An 11695-nucleotide genomic window follows, 5' to 3' on the forward strand; every position below is an offset into this window, starting at 1 on the left:
AATCCAAATATCTGTTCAGCATCCAAATATCTGTTCAGCAAATATCTAATTCAGCAACCTCTTGGGTTAATATGGGAAGAAGAATTCTCTGATCATTTTAACTCAGAAAGAAAAAGGGGCCCATCGCACTAGCCGTATCTGCCACAGACACAGGATCAGTCAGTGATAGGATGTGTAATAGGAATATGCCAGACCTAGACAGGAGACAAAGAGATTTAGGGATAAGTGGGCTCTTTGAGCTCCAAAGTTTTCATTTTACAGATGAAGTGGTAGAGAGCCAGAAAAATTATGTGAACTGCTTAAAGTCATATAACAATTTAATCTCAGGGCCATTTCTAAAATTCAAGTCAGTTGACCCTCCCACCCACCTGCATTCAGTATGCTTTCTGCTTTGTGCCTCTATTTCCAATTAAGAAGGTAAAGAAGAAAATAGTAGAGAAAGGTATAACTTATATGATGGTTCACTATTGCAAGGTCAAATTTTATCCTCACCTCATACACTAACTGCAAAATAAACTTACATGGGGGAAAGGGTTAAATAAAAACACTGTAAAAGAAAGAATAGGCACAAATGAATCTGATTTTAGGAAAGGGAAGCACTTGCTAAGCAGAAAACCATAAATTACAAAGAAAAATGATAAATTTGACTACATGTGTATTTTAATATGCCATTTATCAAAAGTAATATAAATAAATTTAAGGTGAAATCAGAAAAAAATACACTAACCTTGATGGGTAAGGTCTTGATGTTCTTAATTAAAAAAAGAAATACTTCATTCCAAAACACAAAATATGATAGAAAAAGGGCAAGGATCCTGAATAAACCAAACCTAAATGGTACAAACCATGAAAATATTCTGAGTCTCACAAGTATGTAAATGTATAAAATTATATAAGATGTTACCATCTTCCTCTATCAAATCTGAAAATATTTAAAATTTAAAAATTGTCATTCTCAGTGTCAATGGAGCTATGGGACAATTAGAATTATTGTAATGCTAGTATATTGCATTATTTGTTCTGAACATTTGCTGCCATTTTCTACCTGTTCCATCTATATAGGGTCCCTGGCTGTACCCTTCTCTAGGGGAGGAGTATATTTTTCACTTTGTTTTGGTGAGCTTGACCAGGTGACTTGCTTCAGCCAACGGTATGTGAGAAGTGGCCTGCACTTTATTTGAGCAGCAGCATTAAGAGGCATCATGTACTTGTACCATTGCTCTTTTCCCAGATGTCCCAGCATGCCCCAGATAGAGCTGCTGCTTCATCCTGGATTCCAGAATGAAGGAGACACATGGACAGGAGCCAAACTGATCCACAGCCAGTGGAAACTGTGAGCAAGAAATCAGCCTTGGTTGTTGAACCCACTGAAATCTGAAATGTAGATGTTGTTTTTACTGCAGCATAACCGAGCGAAAAATGTAGATGTTGTTTTTACTGCAGCATAACCGAGCGAAAGCTAATAAATATAGTAGGAATATAAACAGCACATTTATTAAAAAAACATTTTAGCAATATATATCAGGAGCTTTAAAATTAGCTGATACTATTGACTTAAAAATTCCCTTCAATGATTCTATGTGCCAAGAGGTTCATTACAATATAACCCTTGATGCTGAAAATTGGAAGCAAGCCAAATGTCCAAAATTAGGAGAATGATTAAATAAATCATGATAAATACATACTCTGGAATGTTATAGAGCCATTTAAATGGTATTTACAAGGAATATTTAATGGCATAAGAAAACAGTCTCTGTATAACATGAGGTGACAAAACAGTATACAGTTTGAAAATGTAGAATGATGCCAGATTTGTAATACACAAATGCGTATGAAAAAAGTTGAAAGGAAATATATCAAAAATTTTATGAGTGCTTATTACTTGATGGGTGAGAAAAAGAGTTATTTTATTCTCTTCTTTATGTAGCACTGTATTTTAAAAATCATGAACAGTAAGTGTGCTTATTTTATAATCAGAATATATATGCATATAAATATATATTAAAAACCACCAGATTGACCTTATTTTGCACATTAGAGAATAAAATCTCAGACAGGTCGAGTAGGTCTTGGAAGAGCCAGATTAGAACCTGGTTCTATCTATGCTTTTAACTATTATACATTTATTGCTTTAACATTATACTGTCTTGACTGTAATGTTCCTGCTCAAATATCTCTATCATGCAGATGACAATCTTATACCCATTAACCTACTTGATACCTCATAATGAAATTATACCAAAACCAGAGCAGAAGCATAGGCCTTCTTATTGGGGTAGTCCAAAAGTTTTTTTGTTTTTTTCCATAAGATGGCTGTAGTAGCACTTAGTTGTCTTTAACTTCATTCGAAACAATTTTGTTAGATTGTATTGTGTAAGCTGTCATATCAGCATACATTAAAAAAAAAACTTATCAAAATTGGTGAATTTTAGTGTAGCCGTTTTAATATTAAAGATGGAAGAAAAAAAGCAACATTTTTGGCATATTATGCTTTATTACTTCAAGAAAGGTAAAAACACAACTGAAACACAAGAAAAGATCTGTGCAGTGTATGGAGAAGGTGCTGTGACTGATCGAATGCGTCAAAAGTAGTTTGCAAAGTTTTGTGCTGGAGATTTCTCACTGGATGCTGTTCCATGGTTGGGTAGACCAGATGAAGTTGATAGTGATCAAATCGAGACATTAATTGAGAACAATCAATGTTATACCACACGAGAGATAGCTGACACCCTCAAAATATCCAAATCAAGTGTTGAACATCACTTGCACCAGCCTGGTTATGTTAATCGCTTTGATGTTTGGGTTCCACATAAGTGGGAAAAAAACCTGCCTGACCATATCACCTCATGTGATTCTCTACTGAAACATAACAAAAATGTTCCGTTCGTAAAACAAATTGTGACGGGTGATGAAAAGTGGGTACTGTACAACAATGTGGGATGGAAGAGATCTTGGGGCAAGCGAAATGAACACCATCAGTCGCATCAAAGGCCAATCGTCATCCAAAGAAGGTGATGTTGTGTATATGGTGGGATTGGAAGGGAGTCCTCTATTATGAGCTCCTTCTGGGAAGCCAAACGATTAATTCCAACAAGTACTGCTCCCAATTAGACCAACTTAAAGCAGCACTCCATGAAAGGCGTCCAGAATTAGTCAACAGAAAACACATAATCTTCCATCAGGATAATGCAAGACTGCATATTTCTTTGATGACCAGGCAAAACTGTTACAGCTTGGCTGGGGAGTTCTGATTCATCCACTGTATTCACCAGACATTGCAACTTTGGATTTCCATATATTTCGGTCTTTACAAAATTTTCTTAATGGAAAAAAATTCAGTTCCCTGGAAGACTGTAAAATGCACCTGGAACAGTTCTCTGCTCAAAAAGATAAAACATTTTGGGAAGATGGAATTATGAAGTTGCCTGAAAAATGGCAGAAGGTAGCGGAACAAAAGGGTGACTACGTTGTTCAATAAACTTCTTGGTGAAAACGAAAAATGTGTCTTTTAATTTTACTTAAAAAACAAATGAAATTTTTGGCCAATCCAATATTTTATAACTCAGATTTCTAACATTCATTCATTCATTTATTCAAAAACTATTTATTTAGAATCTCTCAGGTTCTAAGGACTATGCTTGGCACAGGAGATTCAACAGTAAATAGGAGAAAAATGGACCATCCCCTCACTGAGCTTCAGCCAAGTAGATACAGTACACTCTTTCTTCATCATACCACCTTCTATTATTCCCTTATTTCATCTTTAAAGCATCACTCCAATTATCAGAGTGATTTTTAGATGTCTAGTAAATGCTATTTGCATACCTTTATTTTTTTGTTTGATTTTAAACACCCAAACTCAAGTGGCAGAATGCTAGCTAGCACTTCTCTCTATAGCATATAGAACACCATTGACTTAAGAAAAGAGTGAAAATGTACCTTGCGCTTTTTTTTTAAAGATTTTTTTGATGTGAACCATTTTTAAAGTCTTTATTGAATGTGTTACAATACCGCTTCTGTTCTATATTTTGGTTTTTTGGCCGTGAGGCATGTGGGATCTTATTTCCCTGACCAGGGATCGAACCTGCACCCCCTGCATGGAAGACAAAGTCTTAACCACTGGACCGCCAGGGAAGTCCTTGTACCTTGAGCTTTATAATTTTCTATAGATTTATTAATTTGCCTTCACCTTCCCGCACTGATAGACTTTTGTTATCCTTCCAATATTTACTTTATAAATAATGCTTCAATTAATATCCTTCCAGTAGATAGATAAACAACTGGTTTTTGCATGTTTCTCTTTTAAGAAGGCCTTCCTCATGTGTACCTAATAAACTCATCTTCACCCTTGAGAGAATCCCTCACTCTTTCTCTCTGAAGATGTTTTCCACCCATTTTCCTTGCTGACAATTCATACATACTTCAATGCCTATATTAGTATTCTAGGGCTGCCTTGACAAAGTGCCACAGACTGCATGGCTTAAATAATGGAAATTTATTTTCTCAGACTTCTGGAGACTGGAAGTCCAAGATCAAGGTGTCAGCAAGTTTGGTTCCTTCTGAGGCCTCTGTCCTTGGCTTGCAGATGGCCACCTCCTCTCTGTGTCCTCATATGGTTGTCCCTTGATCTCTGATATCTATGTCCTAATCTTCTCTTCTTATAAGGACACCAGTCACATGGGATTAGTGTCCACCCATATGACCCCACTGAAACTCTTTAAAGGTTTACCTCAAATATAGTGACACTCTGAGGTACTGGGGGGTAAGACTTCAACATACAAATTTAGAGGACACACAATTCAGCTCACAACAGTGCCACTGGTTTGCTTATCTGCCCTCCTGTCAGGTGTGTGAACCCATCCAATGGCAAGGTCAACTGTCAATGGCCTGTACCTGGTCCATTGTAGGTATTTGATAAATGTTGGCTGGATCAATCAGACTATGAATGTTGCCGAGCATAGAAACCAAAAGAGTACAGAACAGAAGAAGGAGGAGATGAAAGGAGAATTTCAGGAAAGGTTTCATGTGACATTGACTGAACTTTGAGGAAAGGGTGGATTTGTACCTACAGAAGACAGACTCCCATCCCAAAGTGGAAGAATATATCCAAAATCATGGAGGTTGACATGATTTGACAGATTAATGGAATGGTAAGGAAAATCAAGACTTTCAGAACTGGTGGGGACCTATAAGTCATCTAATCCAAAGGGATGCCTCCATCATCTCCACACAAGGTTACTCAGCTTCCCCTTGAACATCTGCAAACATGAAGTATACTTGTTCCAGCTGTGGGGTTGAAGTATTTCAGTCACTACCATGGTATCTACCAAATTTTCCTCATTCAAATTTGATCTGAATGAGTTTGGCCACATTTGCATATCATATCTCTTATTTCCTTGACTGATACTTTTAAATTTAATTCTCATTTTTTATACAGTGCATTTAAAATGAAACTTTATATTATTACCACAACTACTTGAAAAACAGTGTCTGTTGGCCTCAATAGAAGGTATCAGTATAAAGAAAGCCATAACTATACCTATTATTATTATTATTTTTTTTTCAGTACGTGGAACTCTCACTGTTGTGGCCTCTCCCGTTGCGGAGCACAGGCTCTGGACGCGCAGGCTCAGCGGCCATGGCTCACGGGCCCAGCCGCTTTGCGGCATGTGGGATCTTCCCGGACCGGGGCACGAACCCGTGTCCCCTGCATCGGCAGGCGCACTCTCAACCACTGCGCCACCAGGGAAGCCCTATACCTATTATTATTAATATAACTCCACACATGTACTAAAAACATGCCATTTACCATAAATGCTAGGTAAACCACACTTTTGGAAAAATATATTAGAATAAACCTCTTTAGGTGAAGTTTAAACTAGTCCATTTCCACTCGGCTACCTTAGTAAATGCAACATATACAAGTTATTACAGGGAAGAAATCCTGATTTTGGGTGAAGGTAGAGTATGTTGGGGATGAACAGTTGGAAGAGAGTCAGTCAATGGAAGAAATTTCCCTGGAATTATCCCTAAGTGCAGTGGCCAATAGAAAGAATATCATTGCCATGGCAACACTAAAAGGTCAATCCCTTTACTTAGAAACAGGTTCCTCCTAGTTCATGCTTTAATTTAAACTCAAAAATAATAGAACTCTATTTTAAGTGATTAAATACAGATTAAACATTGCCCCTACAATCTGATTTCCTCTCTAAATTTGCTCAGCAAATCCTTTCTCCATAAAGAGTAGAAAGGGAAATCTCTAACCAGCTCCAATTTGAATGAGGACTTAAAAAGCTTTTGCCTAAAAGACTCCTGAATTCCTAGTCCTGGCTAATTTCAATTTGCTTTGTGACTTTGATCAATCATTTTGCTTCACTGAACCTCAGTTTCCAAGCCTGTGAAACAACAGGATTGTGGACTAGACCAACAGTTCTCAGAGTGTGGTCCCCAGAACAATATCATGGGCACCAGCATGGAACCTGCAAGAAATGCACACTCTTGGGCTCCACGCCATATATACTGCATCAGAAACTCTGGAGTGGGGTGAAGCAATCTGTGTTTTAACCAGTCTTCCAGATGGTTCTCATACTAAAGTTTGAGAGTCACTGCACTAGAGGATATGCAAAGCTCCCTTGGCTCTGCCATCTGTGAAGTGCTGTGATCTTGTGCTCTTTGAATGAGAGGGAGCAAAAGAGACCCTGTGTTACCAGTAGGAGGGGAAACTGGCTGGGTTGAGCTGCTTGAAGAATGGATCTACTCTTCGGAGGAGAGTCGCCTGGCCTAACTAATGACTACAAATCCCATGGGGAGAAAAGCCTGGGAAGGGTTACTCTGGCCCCCTGGAAAGGAAGTGGTGACAATATGGGAGAATTCTCTCCTGGTGCTTAGGGATGGGAAGAGTAGGCAGATAATGTCTTTATTAGGAACAGCCTGGCATGCATCATGCACCGTGTATACAAACAGGAGTGGTGTGTGATTTGGTCCCAGGAAGAGGGTTCCCAGAGATATGAAAACTCCCATAAACCACTGTCCTCATTGTTTTCCTTCTCCTAAATTTTAGTAAGAGTAGAGTTTTTAGTGAATTGGGAAGCTGTGGGGAGGTAAATCAATGCAAGACCAAGGGAAGAGAAAGTTCCACAATAGCTGAGGCCATGAGGCGTTTTCTGTCCCACAGATTCCTAAGGGAGAAACAATTTCCCCATCAAACAAATTCACCACAACCCCAGTGGAGTCTGCACAGATGCACAGGTGGCTGGGTGGGAGCTGGAGAGGTGGTGGTAGGGAGGAGGAAGAGGCAGAGAGGAATTCTCACGCCATCTAGTGGCCACTGAAGCAAGGCTCTTGTCCTAACAGTCACATCCAAGGATGACTGGCACTGAAGCATCTTGTTTAAAAGAAAGCCTACAATACAGTTTAATTGCCAATCCCCAGGGAATTAAGTAAACCCTGAGTTCCCCACCATGCATGAGCACAAAGTGACAGCCCTGATGGTAATGGCAGAGATTAGTGGGCAGGAGGTTGCAAGTGGATCAAAGAATCCTGAATATATTAACAATTCCTTTCCATTGAAAAGAACTCCACCGTTTACATGTGAAATAGCCCACCCCATCCTCACGTTAACCCTGAGAAGCAGGCACTAAGGGAAGAGCCATTCCCCCTTTTGTAGATGAGAAAACTGACGTCCAGAAAGATGTGACTCAAAGTCTCATAGAGCAAATGGCAGGGACAAAACACCAACCCCAAACAGCTCTGTCCTTTAACACCAAGCCCATAGTTCTCTCAGCCACGGTAAAAAATACTCTGAGAAGATCAGGGCATATGAAACCCAGAAGTCCATCCCTTCTCAGAGGCATCACCCTAATATCCCAGAGAGTTTGCGGCTTTCGAACGCCAGAATCAAAATCAATATTTCTACCATTTTTTCCCCTTAGGTGCTCTCCTGCTTTCTATCCTGAAGAATATAGAGATAAAAGTTCTTTCCCTTATAGGGTCTGTAAGTGGATTGGGGGAGCCAGGATTCAAGCACAGTGAACAGTTAAGTAAGATGACACGATCATATGAAATGACGTACCAGATTGGTTGGAAGAGACTGCAAATGCTTAGATCCTTTAGGGACAAGAAAAAAGTAAGGTTCCTCACCAAACAGAAAACAAAGCTCTCAATTGAGCAAATTGAGGATGAGAGCCTTGGTCCCCCTTGGGCCCCTGCTCTATCCCTACTCTAAGTCTTGGGGACCGCTGCAGAATTCCTACTCCTCCTTTTGCTTTGATTCACCTCCTCACACAAAATGTATTTTCTAGACAGCCATGTAAACTAGATTGCGACATTTTGCCCATTACAACTCTCCAGTGGCTCTCCGTTGCACCCTGAGAAGAACACAGAAAACTTTCACCATGGGCATGGACCCTAGTTGATCCTGCACTTGCCTCTTGCTCCTTTGGCATGCCTTTTCCTGCATCATTCACACCTCCCTGCCACACTAACCTTCAGACAGATCCCACAGTGAGCCAAGCCAGGTGCTGCTCCCGCTACCATGCAGCTGATTTTTCTCATACAGTAAAAGCATTTCCTTGAAGTGCAGGCATGTTCCTTCAGGTCTCTGTGTAACCATTACCGTCTCAGAGACCCCTTCCTCCACCATAACCACTATACTGCTCCTCCTTCAATTCTCTACCACAGCAGCCTTTTCCCTTTCTCTTTTCTTCTCATTTCCTACTCATCCAATGAAAAATGACTTATTTGATGGTTCCCTTATTTATTATCTATTACCCCAACTCGAATATAGGCTAGAATAGAAAAGATGGTTTCTGTTGTATTTGCAGTACAGGACTGAGATCAGAGTACGTACTCAATAAACATTTTCCCTCTGTTACCAGGACTCAACACAGAACCATATCAATGGATATGCATTGAATATATGTTGTCACCTCACTTAAGGAAAAGGTGAAACAGAAGTTCAATAGAGAAAATGTGGTCATTTCAGGAAATGGTACTGTGTGGGTTAATGGGATATCTACCTTTAAAAAAGGGGGTGTACAGAGATGGAAACAACCTAAGTGTCCATCATCAGATGAATGGATAAAGAAGATGTGGCACATATATACAATGGAATATTACTCAGCCATAAAAAGAAACAAAATTGAGCTATTTGTAATGAGGTGGATAGACCTAGAATCTGTCATACAGAGTGAAGTAAGTCAGAAAGAGAAAGACAAATACCATATGCTAACACATATATATGGAATTTAAGAAAAAAATATGTCATGAAGAACCCAGGGGTAAGACAGGAATAAAGACACAGACCTACTAGAGAACGGACTTGAGGATATGGGGAAGGAGAAGGGTAAGCTGTGACAAAGCGAGAGAGAGGCATGGACATATGTACACTACCAAACGTGAGGTAGATAGCTAGTGGGAAGCAGCCGCATAGCACAGGGAGATCAGCTCAGTGCTTTGTGACTGCTTGGAGGGGTGGCATAGGGAGGGTGGGAGGGAGGGAGACGCAAGAGGGAAGAGATATGGGAACATATGTATATGTATAACTGATTCACTTTGTTATAAAGCAGAAACTAACACACTATCGTAAAGCAATTATACTCCAATAAAGATGTAAAAAAATAAAAAAGGGGGTATAGAGCACCTACAATTCTCAATTACTGCTGGTAGGCTGTAAATTAACACAGGCACCTTGGTAAACTGCTTGGCAATATCTTCTGTAAGTGAACATACCCAATAACCTCACAATTCTTTTCATGGTTATATACCCAAAAGCTATATGCAGGAATGTTTCCCCCCAGAGAGGTACAAGAATGCTCATAGCATAACTATTGGTAATAGCTATTAGTACTATCACTAGTAGTGTTTAATAATCCCCAAATTGGAAATAAGCTAAGTGCCCATAAACAGTAAATTAATAAACTTTGATATATGCACAGAATGAAGTGATATTAAGGAATGAAAAAGAACAAATTTCTGCTCTACACAGAGTATTGTTCCCTCTATTTAAAGTTCAAAAACAGACAAAACTGATTTCTGGTGATATGAATCAACAGAATGGTTAACTTTATGGGACAGGATAGTAACAGACATGGGGTTAGGGTGGAGTTTTAGTGTACTGATATTATTCTCTGTCCTCATCTGGGTGCTGGTTCCATAGTTGTGCTGCCTTTGTGAAAAATCATCAAGATGTACACTCAGAATTTGTGCACTTTTCTATATATGTATACTTCAGTAAAAAATAAATTACATAAACAAAAATATTTCTTGGATAAAGGAAGAAAGATGGAAAGAAGAGGTAGTAAGAAGGAAGGAAGGAAGGAAAGAAGGAAAGAAGGAAGGAAGGAAAGAAGGAAGGAAGGAAGGGAGGGAGGGAGGGAGGGAGGAAGGGGAAGGAGAAAAAGAAGAAAACAAAAGGAAAGAAATAAAATAATATTGATCCACTTTTGTTACTTCTCATCAAAGTACTGGAACTCCCACCATCTCACTGTGGGTACCTCACCATCAACTATGTCCAGTTCTGCATTCAATCCTCACCTACTTTTGGAAGTCTGTGTCAGTATCTGCCACATGGGTCCCCTCTCCTGACCCCTTCCTACTACCTGTCACCTCCCTATCTGGCAAAAGTATCTGATGCATCAGACCGAGCCCAGATGTTTTAAACTAGTTCCCTCTTATCTTCTGTGGAAAGCCATGTCTGGAAAGAATATAGGGTTTGATGCTAAATTGTCACTGACGTGGCAAAATCACAGAGATGCATGCTCAAGAGGAAGGGACACTGGAACCAGATCACCTGAGGAATGGTTTATCCAACGGGGAAAATTCAGTCTGGGAAAAAGAATGGATGCATATGTGCTGGGAACACTCCCTACTTCGCCGCTCTCTCCTGTCCCCCACCACCTCCTAACGGGAAACTCCTACAGCCCAGGTCTTAAGAACTGACAGTTTAAAAGTGCCCTACGTTGTTTTGACTAGAGCAGGTTACGATAGTCTAAATCAGCGGGACACAAATCTTGCTGCTATCAGATTCACCGAGGGAGCTTGTTCAAAATATATTCTTCAACCTTATCCCAGACTTACTAATTCAGAAACTCTGGGATCTATACTATTTAGCAGGTTTCCTAAGTTGGTCTCCAGCAGGAGAGCACAGGGGTTAAGAGCATCTATTCTCAACAGTCAGATCTCTGTTGGAATCCCAGTTTTATCACATCCTTTTTGTACAGATTTGGGCAATTTATTTAACTTTATCAGCCCCGCCTTCCTTATTAGCAAAATGGAGATGATAACTGGATTTATCTTTTAGGGCTGCTTTGAGTTTTAAATGAAATGCCAGGTCTAGCATGATGTTTGACAAACACAAAGTGCTGAAAAATGTCGTGCAGCATGTCCACTACTGATATAAAAATCAGTACAGGTATTTGGAAACCACTATTTTAAAAGACTTCTCCCCCACTATCATTTACACAGAGGATGTTAGCACAGTGATTATTGGCTTAGGCTGTGTATTGACAAATTCACATACTGGTGATATGTGCTCTGTCCCCATATCATTATCACTTTGGAGAATTTTCCTAAGAGATATTTATTTATTAGACTGTAAGCTAAGTGAGGGCAAGGTTCAGATCTACTTAGCTTACCATTACATCAGATATATTTAGCTTTTTATGTATCATTGTGCCTGACACACCATAGGCATGCA

Source organism: Lagenorhynchus albirostris, chromosome 7 (assembly GCF_949774975.1).
Source record: "Lagenorhynchus albirostris chromosome 7, mLagAlb1.1, whole genome shotgun sequence".
Lineage (NCBI taxonomy): Eukaryota > Metazoa > Chordata > Mammalia > Artiodactyla > Delphinidae > Lagenorhynchus > Lagenorhynchus albirostris.